Source organism: Pleurodeles waltl, chromosome 3_1, assembly GCF_031143425.1.
Source record: "Pleurodeles waltl isolate 20211129_DDA chromosome 3_1, aPleWal1.hap1.20221129, whole genome shotgun sequence".
Taxonomy (NCBI): Eukaryota; Metazoa; Chordata; class Amphibia; order Caudata; family Salamandridae; genus Pleurodeles; species Pleurodeles waltl.
In genome coordinates, this window is record NC_090440.1 from 1,988,482,889 (window position 1) to 1,988,497,523 (window position 14,635).

Consider the following 14,635-nt stretch of genomic DNA (forward strand, 5'->3'; position numbering starts at 1 on the left):
TCCTTGCGTTAATGATATGCAAGGGAGGCGTTCCCGTCTAAAAAATGACTCCCAGGCCTTTACGTGGTATTTATACTCCCGGGCAAAAGAGACGCCCGGGAGTGGGCGTGGCTTAAAACGGCGCATTTGCGCCGCTTTTTAACGCCTGGGTCAGGCATGGCGTTAAGGGACAAGTGGGCTCAAAATGAGCCCACAGTGCCCTCCCCTGCCCCCAGGGACCCCCCCTGCCACCCTTGCCCACCCCAGGAGGACACCCAAGGCTGGAGGGACCCACCCCAGGGACATTCAGGTAAGTATTTTTTTATTTTTTTTTTATAATTTTTTTTGGCATAGGGGGTCTGATTTGTGCCCCCCTACATGCCACTATGCCCAATGACCATGCCCAGGGGACAGAAGTCCCCTGGGCATGGCCATTGGGCAAGGGGGCATGACTCCTATCTTTACAATGATAGGAGTCATGTTGATGGGGGATGGGCGTCGAAAATAAATGGCGCAAGTCGGGTTACGACGATTTTTTCGACGTAACCTGACTTGCCCCATTTTAAGACGCCCATGCGCCATTTTCCCCCTACGCCGGCGCTGCCTGGTGTACGTGGTTTTTCTCGCGCACACCAGGCAGCGCCGGTCTGCTTGCGCCGGCTAACGCCATTCAATAAATACGGCGCCCGCATGGCGCTTCAGAATGGCGTTAGCCGGCGCAAAACTTTTTGACGCTAAACTGCGTTAGCGCAGTTTAGCGTCAAAAAGTATAAATATGGGCCTCTGTATTATAGAAGTATCCAAAACACGGTTTATTTTTCTTGTACAGAAGATTCCGTTCACCGGGGAGTGAATCCTTGTCGGGACAATTTTGATCCTAGTATTCTTCAGAATAGGAACCGAACATTTCAGTGAATGTATCCGTCATCCAGCCCTTCCTCAAATGAAGAAAGGAACAGCCATCAACAAAAGACAGTTGTTTCATAAATACAACTCTGCCCTTCCTTTCCAGATCAGGGCTTTTCTGCAACAACTCTCTGACACTTACAAACACTGGGGCAGATTTACGACATTTTGGCGCAGGGCAGCACAGCAAGTCACATTGCTGTGCCCTGTGTCAAAGAAAACGGGCAATAATGTGTTATATGTATGCAATACTGTCCTTTTCCACTGCGCTGGAGCCATTTTGACTGCCTAGAGCCAGCGCCGGCAACCTTGCACCATGGTGCAAGGTTGTCTGCGTTGTAGGCAAAATTGTTTTTGTGAAGGAAGAGGCACCTTCCTACACAAAAACAATCTTGGGAGGCTTTTCCCTTTTCCTATGTGTGCTGCAAAACGCAGCACACATAGAAAGGGGAAACAACAAAGAGAAATAAAGATATTTCTCCTCACTGACCCTCCCCTGGGGAGGGGTAAGGTGTTGGTGCATTCCCAGATTTACATTGCTCTGTAAATTTGGGGATGCGTCTAACAACATGGGTGTTGCGTTGGAACACACACTGCAAAGCCCTTGGATCGCCTCCCTAATGCAGAGTAAGCCAGCGCACCGCTTTACAATGCCTTGCCTTAATCACTATCTACGGGACTATTCAAAGCCACGCCAAGTGGCTTTGCGTGATCTCCTAGATATGGTTAAAAGGTCTGACCGCTGTTGCGTCACTAGAAGTCACGCAACTGCAGTGCAAGCCTCTCTTAAATATGCCCCACTAGTTCCAGTTTCTTTCTTCAGAAACTTTTTATAACGCTATGCCACTCTGTTCCAGTGGCACAGGAAGATGTCACAACAGCATTTTTGCTGCCATCTGGCTTAGCTCTCAGATGGTAAGTGATACAGACTTTAAAAACTGCTGCTGTGGTCTATGCCGCTAACTAAAGTATTGCTTCAGCACGACAGGCTCAAGTTGAAGGCGAAAAACAGTCCACATCCCCTCTTCCAGCAGGCTAGAGGGTACCACAATTTAGTCTTACTTTGTTTTTTGTTTTTATATTTACTTATCTATTTATTTCATTATTTTAAAAAAGGACATTGCTGGGAAGGCAGTCGGGCTACGCTCCTGGCTCCTATAAAGCCAAGATTAGGCAAAGTTTTGAAGCACTCAACTGGCCTGCCGCCAGAGCGGAACCTTCTCCAATTCACGCTCTGCCGCCAACCCACCCACCTCGTTTCCCCGGCATTGGGGCATGTTTGAACTCCAAAATGGCGGCCTCCGGGGTTCCACACATTGCAGCTTTACCATTTTCAAGGTACAGGGATTATTCTACTGTTTAAAAGCTGCTGGCATTCCGATTTTCTTCATGAGGCTATCAATCTTGCAGTGTTCTAATATAGCATACGAGAACATTATTAGGGGCCCAAAGGGATCATTAAACGTCTTCTGTTGAGAGTTATTGACAAAAGCGAGGGGACAGGGCATTTAACTAATGTGACAGCAGAGGAACGACGCCTATGCTGACAGCTCAACATTTCGTTCAATGAGGTAAGAATGCTTTAAATTAAACAGGAAAGCCAAAAAAACGACATTTGCTAGAATATTAGACCAGATGGCTTATTCCAACCATTATTTGATTGTTGCAACTTCACTGTCCCCAATGAATCTTAAAAAATTCCAATGTCCTAAGACATCTAGCCCTTGATGTACTAGAGGTTGTGCGAGCGTTCCTGGGAAGCTGAATGATTTTCTGCTGCGCCTACAGGCTTTTATGGTAAGTAATCAGATGCAATCCTTTACGCTTACGTTACTTTGTGCTATGCGAGTCCCCGTGCAACACCTTAGCAAATGCCCAAGACGGCGTTCTTTGTCCTCATCGGTCTAAGATCCTCAACAGCCTTATACATTTTAGGACCTGTGACCAGGGTGTTACTCTTGGTTTTAGTCTAAAAAGACTAACTAGCATTAGAAAGCCCCTTTTCCCCACGTCAATTCGACAGGGCGATAAGCCACTGAGCGGCACTAATTGTGTGGAAGATGTCTAAACTCTAAAAATAGATCAAACATAGAGGCCCAGATTTATGAAACGCTTGCGTTATCACAGCGTAAGGCAACACCAGGGCATCAGTGAGGTTTACTAAACCACGCAAGGCCACCTTGCGTGGCATTGCATGTCTTAATAAATCTAGAGTAACCCATGGCAGCGCAAGTCGCTGCCTTGCGTTACTGTTTGCCGGGAAGGCGTTCCATGGGTAGGGAGTGGGTGATCTTAGGCATCCACCCATGCTCTTTCATGCATTCCCAGATTTACTAAGAGTAGTAAACCTGGGAACGCGTACGCCTTCCCAACTGAGGAGCAACAAGGAGAAATATCTTTGTTTCTCTACGTTTTATCCTCAAGTTGTCCTGCTGAGTTGCGTAAGAGGTGAGTAAATCTTCCCCTTCCCCGGGTCCATTTGAAAAGACCCTCCTTACTTAAATGTACCAAATTACGATAAGAAAGACCATTTGAAAAGCTCAGTTTATAAAAGAAAGCCCCAAAAAAGCCCAAAAGAGGTGATTGCAAATACAAGTCAAGTGAGAATCTGGCAACCATCAAATATCCAAGAAAAGAAGTTTAAAATGCTGTACTCTCTTAAACTGAAACAAGAAGCTAACCACTCAGTTTGTGTTTCCTTCCTCCAGTTCTTCGTAAAAGAAGAGAGGAACGTTCATCAATAGCAGACAGCAGCTGCACAAATGCAACACTGTCCACTGGCTTCGCGCTCAGAAGAAAACACTACAACTCTTCCTCGTGGTTAGCGAAGACCAGACACTTTCGAACACATTTCCTCAGTTAAAAACTATAGAAATGATCCCTGAAAGTATAGTCTTGCCTGAACCACTTCCAGCTCACACAGACAGAAAAAGTGGAAACCCTTCTTACCTACAGTAAGCACCTGTTGGGCATCAAGTCAAAAAACATATAAATATATAGATAAGACCACAAAATAGCATTCAGCAGATGCGCGTGCATTTCTGTGCAAGAAAGAGTTCTCCCTAGAACTCGGGTGACACAATGCTTTAAAAATTTGCATATCAGAAATCAGCCACCAATCAAATTCAGCCTGCCTTTTCCCGGCCCTGTCTCACACACAGACACACACACACACACAGGTTACCTGTTGGCTGCCCCTGAAACAGACAGAGGACTACAGTATGAAAGTTAAAGTTCAAACAGGTAAAGAAACGGCAGCCATACTTTCCTTTCCTGCTCTCGTTTACCGCAACAAACACATTTTAACTTGTTTAAAAAGTAAGAGAAACAGTTGGTAAACTCACAAAAAAGACAGTCTACCGTTACTTCCAGAGCTTTCGGCACTGCACTAAATGACAATTATTACCATTTCAAGATGGCTACGCATTATCAGACTGCACGAAGTGGGTGCATTTTACTGGAGATCGGACAGAATCACCAGAGCGCTTACTCTGTTCAAGTAAAGCAGCACACACTTGCCCTCTGAGTTCACATCATACTGTGCTGAAAGTGTAGGTGGTGAAAACACTGGGAATTATTCTTGTTCACAGCCTTCATTTTGAAGCTCAAGCCAAGACATGGATTTCTCTGGTAGTTTCATCCTCAGATATCTTGGTGAGATGTTCAACTTCCTGACGCAAATCGATTTACATGTTAAGAGGCAGAGCATTAATTAGCACTCATTTGGACTACTGCAATGCCTTACACAAGGGAAAATGGGGAAAACTTGAAACAAAACGGCAGGTTCCACAGGATTTTGCAGGAAGACAGTTTTCAATCAGAATATTTGGTTCAGATTATGACCTTTCAATGTGCCGAAAGCGTGATACTGATTGCTAGTGAATGAGAAACGACCTGGTAGGTTTGCAAGTATGGAAACAAAAGGTGTAGCAAGCAACCTACCTTTACATTTTGAAAAGTTGCACCACAGATCAAATGTATGGCAATGTCTTCAATCAGTCTCCCCAAACAAAGTAACTCTCCCCCAGTTCACGTGTAAGACCCTTACAAGGCGATGGCATTCCGCAGGAACCACGGGTTACAACGGAACCTACCACTTTCAGATGAGCTCTGAATACCTGGACATCAAAGAAAGCCTTCACATCAGCAACACCTTGTCCTACCAGCCGCTTTGAACATATGCAGCTTTTCCAGGCCCCATGACTTTTAGGCATCTCTGTATTATAGAAGTATCCAAAACACGGTTTATTTTTATTGTACAGAAGATTCCGTTCACCGGGGAGTGAATCCTTGTCGGGACAATTTTGATCCTAGTATTCTTCAGAATAGGAACCGAACATTTCAGTGAATGTATCCGTCATCCAGCCCTTCCTCAAATGAAGAAAGGAACAGCCATCAACAAAAGACAGTTGTTTCATAAATACAACTCTGCCCTTCCTTTCCAGATCAGGGCTTTTCTGCAACAACTCTCTGACACTTACAAACACTGGGGCAGATTTACGTCATTTTGGCGCAGGGCAGCACAGCAAGTCACATTGCTGTGCCCTGTGTCAAAGAAAACGGGCAATAATGTGTTATATGTATGCAATACTGTCCTTTTCCACTGCGCTGGAGCCATTTTGACTGCCTAGAGCCAGCGCCGGCAACCTTGCACCATGGTGCAAGGTTGTCTGCGTTGTAGGCAAAATTGTTTTTGTGAAGGAAGAGGCACCTTCCTACACAAAAACAATCTTGGGAGGCTTTTCCCTTTTCCTATGCGTGCTGCAAAACGCAGCACACATAGAAAGGGGAAACAACAAAGAGAAATAAAGATATTTCTCCTCACTGACCCTCCCCTGGGGAGGGGTAAGGTGTTGGTGCATTCCCAGATTTACATTGCTCTGTAAATTTGGGGATGCGTCTAACAACATGGGTGTTGCGTTGGAACACACACTGCAAAGCCCTTGGATCGCCTCCCTAATGCAGAGTAAGCCAGCGCACCGCTTTACAATGCCTTGCCTTAATCACTATCTACGGGACTATTCAAAGCCACGCCAAGTGGCTTTGCGTGATCTCCTAGATATGGTTAAAAGGTCTGACCGCTGTTGCGTCACTAGAAGTCACGCAACTGCAGTGCAAGCCTCTCTTAAATATGCCCCACTAGTTCCAGTTCCTTTCTTCAGAAACTTTTTATAACGCTATGCCACTCTGTTCCAGTGGCACAGGAAGATGTCACAACAGCATTTTTGCTGCCATCTGGCTTAGCTCTCAGATGGTAAGTGATACAGACTTTAAAAACTGCTGCTGTGGTCTATGCCGCTAACTAAAGTATTGCTTCAGCACGACAGGCTCAAGTTGAAGGCGAAAAACAGTCCACATCCCCTCTTCCAGCAGGCTAGAGGGTACCACAATTTAGTCTTACTTTGTTTTTTGTTTTTATATTTACTTATCTATTTATTTCATTATTTTAAAAAAGGACATTGCTGGGAAGGCAGTCGGGCTACGCTCCTGGCTCCTATAAAGCCAAGATTAGGCAAAGTTTTGAAGCACTCAACTGGCCTGCCGCCAGAGCGGAACCTTCTCCAATTCACGCTCTGCCGCCAACCCACCCACCTCGTTTCCCCGGCATTGGGGCATGTTTGAACTCCAAAATGGCGGCCTCCGGGGTTCCACACATTGCAGCTTTACCATTTTCAAGGTACAGGGATTATTCTACTGTTTAAAAGCTGCTGGCATTCCGATTTTCTTCATGAGGCTATCAATCTTGCAGTGTTCTAATATAGCATACGAGAACATTATTAGGGGCCCAAAGGGATCATTAAACGTCTTCTGTTGAGAGTTATTGACAAAAGCGAGGGGACAGGGCATTTAACTAATGTGACAGCAGAGGAACGACGCCTATGCTGACAGCTCAACATTTCGTTCAATGAGGTAAGAATGCTTTAAATTAAACAGGAAAGCCAAAAAAACGACATTTGCTAGAATATTAGACCAGATGGCTTATTCCAACCATTATTTGATTGTTGCAACTTCACTGTCCCCAATGAATCTTAAAAAATTCCAATGTCCTAAGACATCTAGCCCTTGATGTACTAGAGGTTGTGCGAGCGTTCCTGGGAAGCTGAATGATTTTCTGCTGCGCCTACAGGCTTTTATGGTAAGTAATCAGATGCAATCCTTTACGCTTACGTTACTTTGTGCTATGCGAGTCCCCGTGCAACACCTTAGCAAATGCCCAAGACGGCGTTCTTTGTCCTCATCGGTCTAAGATCCTCAACAGCCTTATACATTTTAGGACCTGTGACCAGGGTGTTACTCTTGGTTTTAGTCTAAAAAGACTAACTAGCATTAGAAAGCCCCTTTTCCCCACGTCAATTCGACAGGGCGATAAGCCACTGAGCGGCACTAATTGTGTGGAAGATGTCTAAACTCTAAAAATAGATCAAACATAGAGGCCCAGATTTATGAAACGCTTGCGTTATCACAGCGTAAGGCAACACCAGGGCATCAGTGAGGTTTACTAAACCACGCAAGGCCACCTTGCGTGGCATTGCATGTCTTAATAAATCTAGAGTAACCCATGGCAGCGCAAGTCGCTGCCTTGCGTTACTGTTTGCCGGGAAGGCGTTCCATGGGTAGGGAGTGGGTGATCTTAGGCATCCACCCATGCTCTTTCATGCATTCCCAGATTTACTAAGAGTAGTAAACCTGGGAACGCGTACGCCTTCCCAACTGAGGAGCAACAAGGAGAAATATCTTTGTTTCTCTACGTTTTATCCTCAAGTTGTCCTGCTGAGTTGCGTAAGAGGTGAGTAAATCTTCCCCTTCCCCGGGTCCATTTGAAAAGACCCTCCTTACTTAAATGTACCAAATTACGATTAGAAAGACCGTTTGAAAAGCTCAGTTTATAAAAGAAAGCCCCAAAAAAGCCCAAAAGAGGTGATTGCAAATACAAGTCAAGTGAGAATCTGGCAACCATCAAATATCCAAGAAAAGAAGTTTAAAATGCTGTACTCTCTTAAACTGAAACAAGAAGCTAACCACTCAGTTTGTGTTTCCTTCCTCCAGTTCTTCGTAAAAGAAGAGAGGAACGTTCATCAATAGCAGACAGCAGCTGCACAAATGCAACACTGTCCACTGGCTTCGCGCTCAGAAGAAAACACTACAACTCTTCCTCGTGGTTAGCGAAGACCAGACACTTTCGAACACATTTCCTCAGTTAAAAACTATAGAAATGACCCCTGAAAGTATAGTCTTGCCTGAACCACTTCCAGCTCACACAGACAGAAAAAGTGGAAACCCTTCTTACCTACAGTAAGCACCTGTTGGGCATCAAGTCAAAAAACATATAAATATATAGATAAGACCACAAAATAGCATTCAGCAGATGCGCGTGCATTTCTGTGCAAGAAAGAGTTCTCCCTAGAACTCGGGTGACACAATGCTTTAAAAATTTGCATATCAGAAATCAGCCACCAATCAAATTCAGCCTGCCTTTTCCCGGCCCTGTCTCACACACAGACACACACACACACACAGGTTACCTGTTGGCTGCCCCTGAAACAGACAGAGGACTACAGTATGAAAGTTAAAGTTCAAACAGGTAAAGAAACGGCAGCCATACTTTCCTTTCCTGCTCTCGTTTACCGCAACAAACACATTTTAACTTGTTTAAAAAGTAAGAGAAACAGTTGGTAAACTCACAAAAAAGACAGTCTACCGTTACTTCCAGAGCTTTCGGCACTGCACTAAATGACAATTATTACCATTTCAAGATGGCTACGCATTATCAGACTGCACGAAGTGGGTGCATTTTACTGGAGATCGGACAGAATCACCAGAGCGCTTACTCTGTTCAAGTAAAGCAGCACACACTTGCCCTCTGAGTTCACATCATACTGTGCTGAAAGTGTAGGTGGTGAAAACACTGGGAATTATTCTTGTTCACAGCCTTCATTTTGAAGCTCAAGCCAAGACATGGATTTCTCTGGTAGTTTCATCCTCAGATATCTTGGTGAGATGTTCAACTTCCTGACGCAAATCGATTTACATGTTAAGAGGCAGAGCATTAATTAGCACTCATTTGGACTACTGCAATGCCTTACACAAGGGAAAATGGGGAAAACTTGAAACAAAACGGCAGGTTCCACAGGATTTTGCAGGAAGACAGTTTTCAATCAGAATATTTGGTTCAGATTATGACCTTTCAATGTGCCGAAAGCGTGATACTGATTGCTAGTGAATGAGAAACGACCTGGTAGGTTTGCAAGTATGGAAACAAAAGGTGTAGCAAGCAACCTACCTTTACATTTTGAAAAGTTGCACCACAGATCAAATGTATGGCAATGTCTTCAATCAGTCTCCCCAAACAAAGTAACTCTCCCCCAGTTCACGTGTAAGACCCTTACAAGGCGATGGCATTCCGCAGGAACCACGGGTTACAACGGAAACCTACCACTTTCAGATGAGCTCTGAATACCTGGACATCAAAGAAAGCCTTCACATCAGCAACACCTTGTCCTACCAGCCGCTTTGAACATATGCAGCTTTTCCAGGCCCCATGACTTTTAGGCATCTCTGCGCCGAATTTGCGTCGTTTTTTTCGACGCAAATTCGATGCTAAACTAACGCCAACTAACGCCATATTTATACTATGGCGTTAGAGGCGTCTAGCGCCAAAGTTCCCGGAATGTGCGTCATTTTTTAGCGTGAACCCCTTCCTTGCGTTAATGATATGCAAGGGAGGCGTTCCCGTCTAAAAAATGACTCCCAGGCCTTTACGTGGTATTTATACTCCCGGGCAAAAGAGACGCCCGGGAGTGGGCGTGGCTTAAAACGGCGCATTTGCGCCGCTTTTTAACGCCTGGGTCAGGCATGGCGTTAAGGGACAAGTGGGCTCAAAATGAGCCCACAGTGCCCTCCCCTGCCCCCAGGGACCGCCCCTGCCACCCTTGCCCACCCCAGGAGGACACCCAAGGCTGGAGGGACCCACCCCAGGGACATTCAGGTAAGTATTTTTTTATTTTTTTTTAATAATTTTTTTTGGCATAGGGGGGCCTGATTTGTGCCCCCCTACATGCCACTATGCCCAATGACCATGCCCAGGGGACAGAAGTCCCCTGGGCATGGCCATTGGGCAAGGGGGCATGACTCCTATCTTTACAATGATAGGAGTCATGTTGATGGGGGATGGGCGTCGAAAATAAATGGCGCAAGTCGGGTTACGACGATTTTTTCGACGTAACCTGACTTGCCCCATTTTAAGACGCCCATGCGCCATTTTCCCCCTACGCCGGCGCTGCCTGGTGTACGTGGTTTTTCTCGCGCACACCAGGCAGCGCCGGTCTGCTTGCGCCGGCTAACGCCATTCAATAAATACGGCGCCCGCATGGCGCTTCAGAATGGCGTTAGCCGGCGCAAAACTTTTTGACGCTAAACTGCGTTAGCGCAGTTTAGCGTCAAAAAGTATAAATATGGGCCTCTGTATTATAGAAGTATCCAAAACACGGTTTATTTTTCTTGTACAGAAGATTCCGTTCACCGGGGAGTGAATCCTTGTCGGGACAATTTTGATCCTAGTATTCTTCAGAATAGGAACCGAACATTTCAGTGAATGTATCCGTCATCCAGCCCTTCCTCAAATGAAGAAAGGAACAGCCATCAACAAAAGACAGTTGTTTCATAAATACAACTCTGCCCTTCCTTTCCAGATCAGGGCTTTTCTGCAACAACTCTCTGACACTTACAAACACTGGGGCAGATTTACGACATTTTGGCGCAGGGCAGCACAGCAAGTCACATTGCTGTGCCCTGTGTCAAAGAAAACGGGCAATAATGTGTTATATGTATGCAATACTGTCCTTTTCCACTGCGCTGGAGCCATTTTGACTGCCTAGAGCCAGCGCCGGCAACCTTGCACCATGGTGCAAGGTTGTCTGCGTTGTAGGCAAAATTGTTTTTGTGAAGGAAGAGGCACCTTCCTACACAAAAACAATCTTGGGAGGCTTTTCCCTTTTCCTATGCGTGCTGCAAAACGCAGCACACATAGAAAGGGGAAACAACAAAGAGAATGAAAATGTCACTTACCCAGTGTACATCTGTTCGTGGCATCAGTCGCAGTAGATTCGCATGTTCTGCAATAGCTCGCCATCTGGTGTTGGGCCGGAGTGTTACAAGTTGTTTTTCTTCGAAGAAGTCTTTCGAGTCACGGGACCGAGTGACTCCTCCTTTTGTCTCCATTGCGCATGGGCGTCGACTCCATCCTCGATTGTTTTTCCCCGCAGAGGGTGAGGTAGGAGTTGAATTGTAGTAATAGTGCCCATGCAATGGAGTGACTAAGTATGCACTTATTTAAGGTTGAGATGATACATATATAAATAATTGAAGGTAACTTCCAAACTGCTACAGGCTCCCGGGGAGGCGGGTGGGCACATGCGAATCTACTGCGACTGATGCCACGAACAGATGTACACTGGGTAAGTGACATTTTCAGTTCGATGGCATCTGTCGCTGTAGATACGCATGTTCTGCAATAGACTAGTAAGCAGTTATTTCCCCAAAAGCGGTGGATCAGCCTGTAGGAGTGGAAGTAGTCTGAAATAATGTCCTTAATACAGCTTGACCTACTGTGGCTTGTTGTGCGGATAACACGTCTACACAGTAGTGCTTGGTGAATGTGTGAGGCGTAGACCATGTGGCTGCCTTACATATTTCTTGCATTGGGATGTTTCCTAGAAAGGCCATGGTAGCACCTTTCTTTCTGGTTGAGTGTGCCCTTGGTGTAATGGGCAGCTGTCGTTTAGCTTTAAGGTAGCAGATTTGGATGCATTTAACTATCCATCTGGCTATACCTTGTTTTGAAATTGGGTTTCCTGCATGAGGTTTTTGAAATGCAATAAAGAGTTGTTTAGTCTTTCTGATGTTCTTTGTTCTGTCAATGTAATACATTAATGCTCTTTTGACATCTAATGTATGTAGTGCCCTTTCAGCTACGGTATCTGGCTGTGGAAAGAACACCGGAAGTTCCACTGTTTGATTTAGATGGAACGGTGAAATAACCTTTGGCAAAAATTTAGGATTGGTCCTTAGGACGACTTTATTTTTGTGTAGTTGTATAAAAGGTTCCTGTATAGTAAACGCCTGAATCTCGCTTACTCTTCTCAGGGAAGTAATGGCGATGAGAAATGCCACCTTCCAGGTTAGGAACTGTATGTCGCAGGAGTGCATGGGTTCAAAAGGTGGACCCATAAGTCTAGTTAGGACAACATTTAGGTTCCATGAAGGAACAGGTAGTGTTCTTGGTGGTATAATTCTCCTACGGCCCTCCATGAATGCTTTAATGACTGGTATTTTATATAGGGAAGTTGAATAGGTAGTCTGCAGGTATGCAGATATTGCTGCAAGGTGAATCTTAATGGAAGAGAAAGCTAGGTTAGATTTTTGTAAGTGAAGCAAGTAACCCACTACATGTTCTGGAGTTGTGTGTAATGGTTGTATTTGATTAATATGGCAGTAGCAAACAAACCTCTTCCATTTACTTGCATAGCAGTGCCTGGTGGATGGCCTTCTTGCTTGTTTTATGACTTCCATACATTCTTGGGTAAGTTGTAAGTGCCCGAATTCTAGGATTTCAGGAGCCAGATTGCTAGATTCAGCGATGCTGGATCTGGGTGTCTGATCTTTTGGTTGTGCTGTGTCAACAGATCTGGCCTGTTGGGCAATTTGATGCAGGGTACCACTGATAGGTCTAGCAGCGTTGTGTACCAGGGTTGCCTTGCCCAAGTTGGTGCTATCAATATGAGTTTGAGTTTGCTTTGACTGAGTTTGTTTACCAGGTAAGGAAGGAGAGGGAGAGGAGGAAAAGCGTAAGCAAATATCCCTGACCAGTTCATCCATAGGGCATTGCCTTGGGATTGTTTGTGTGGGTATCTGGATGCGAAGTTTTGGCATTTTGCGTTCTCCCTTGTCGCAAACAAGTCTATCTGAGGTGTTCCCCAGAGTTTGAAATAAGTGTTCAGTATTTGGGGGTGAATTTCCCATTCGTGGACCTGTTGGTGATCTCGAGAGAGATTGTCTGCGAGTTGATTTTGTATCCCTGGTATAAACTGTGCAATTAGGCGAATTTGGTTGTGAATTGCCCAATGCCAAATTTTTTGTGCTAACATGCTTAACTGCGTGGAGTGCGTCCCTCCCTGCTTGTTTAGATAATACATTGTTGTCATGTTGTCTGTTTTGACGAGAATGTATTTGTGAACTATTATTGGTTGGAAAGCTTTTAGTGCTTGAAAAACTGCAAGAAGTTCTAGGTGATTGATATGCAGTTTTGTTTGATGTACGTTCCATTGTCCTTGTATGCTGTGTTGATCGAGGTGTGCTCCCCACCCTGTCATGGAAGCATCTGTTGTTATTACGTATTGTGGCACTGGGTCTTGGAAAGGCCGCCCCTTGTTTAAATTTATGTTGTTCCACCACAGAAGCGAGAGGTAAGTTTGGCGGTCTATTAACACCAGATCTAGAAGGTGACCCTGTGCTTGAGACCACTGTGATGCTAGGCATTGTTGTAAGGGCCTCATGTGCAGTCTTGCGTTTGGGACAATGGCTATGCATGATGACATCATGCCTAGGAGTTGTAATACCATCTTTGCTTGTATCTTTTGTGTTGGATACATGCGTTGTATGATGGTGTTGAAATTTTGAATTCTTTGTGGACTTGGAGTGGCTACTCCTTTTGATGTGTCTATTATGGCTCCCAGGTATTGTTGTACCTTGCGTGGCCGAATCTTGGATTTTGTGAAATTGACGGTGAACCCTAGTTTGAAGAGGGTTTGTATGATATGATTTGTGTGATTTGAGCACTCTATTAACGAATGGGCCTTGATTAGCCAGTCGTCTAGATATGGGAACACATGTATTTGCTGCCTTCTGATGTGTGCAGCGACTACCGCTAGACATTTGGTAAAGACTCTTGGTGCGGTTGTTAATCCGAAAGGCAGTACCTTGAATTGGTAATGTATTCCTTTGAATACAAACCTTAGGTATTTCCTGTGCGATGGGTGAATTGGTATATGGAAATAAGCATCCTTGAGGTCTAAAGTTGCCATGTAGTCGTGCAGCTTTAGCAATGGCAATACTTCTTGTAGTGTGACCATGTGGAAGTGGTCTGATTTGATGAAAGTGTTGACTACTCTGAGGTCTAGGATTGGTCTCAGTGTTTTGTCCTTCTTTGGTATCAGAAAGTACAGTGAGTAAACTCCTGTGTTTATTTGTGTGTTTGGCACTAATTCGATTGCATTCTTTTGCAATAGTGCCTGCACTTCTATCTCTAGGAGATTGGAATGGTGTGTTGTTAAATTTTGTGCTTTTGGTGGTATGTTTGGAGGGAACTGTAGAAATTCTATGCAGTAACCATGTTGGATAATTGCTAGAACCCAAGTGTCTGTAGTGATTTTCTCCCATGCTCTGTAATAATGACCTATTCGTCCCCCCACTGGTGTTGTGTGGAGGGGGTGAGTGACATGTGAGTCACTGTTTAGTAGTAGGGGTTTTGGGGCTTTGGAATCTTCCTCTATTTCTAGGGAATTGCCCTCCTCTATATTGTCCCCGAAAACCTCCTCTATACTGTCCTTGGTAACTGGACGGTGTGGCTTGTGAGGTGCTGGCTTGTGTGCTTTGACCCCGAAACCCCCCTCGAAAGGGCGTTTTACGGAATGAGCTGTAATTCCCTCTGCTCTGCGGGGAGTAGAGTGCGCCCATGGCTTTGGCAGTGTCCGTA

General features: G+C 45.0%; 2 non-coding genes across 2 annotated transcripts; both read right to left on the reverse strand.

Annotated features, from left to right (window-relative positions):
• Positions 1-3,564: 3,564 nt before the first annotated feature.
• Positions 3,565-3,782, reverse strand: LOC138286077 (small nucleolar RNA U3). The gene has a single exon (XR_011201772.1). It is a non-coding gene; the product is annotated as a small nucleolar RNA U3 (small nucleolar RNA).
• Positions 3,783-7,903: 4,121 nt separating this feature from the next.
• LOC138286108 (small nucleolar RNA U3) lies at positions 7,904-8,121 on the reverse strand. The gene has a single exon (XR_011201802.1). It is a non-coding gene; the product is annotated as a small nucleolar RNA U3 (small nucleolar RNA).
• Positions 8,122-14,635: the final 6,514 nt, after the last annotated feature.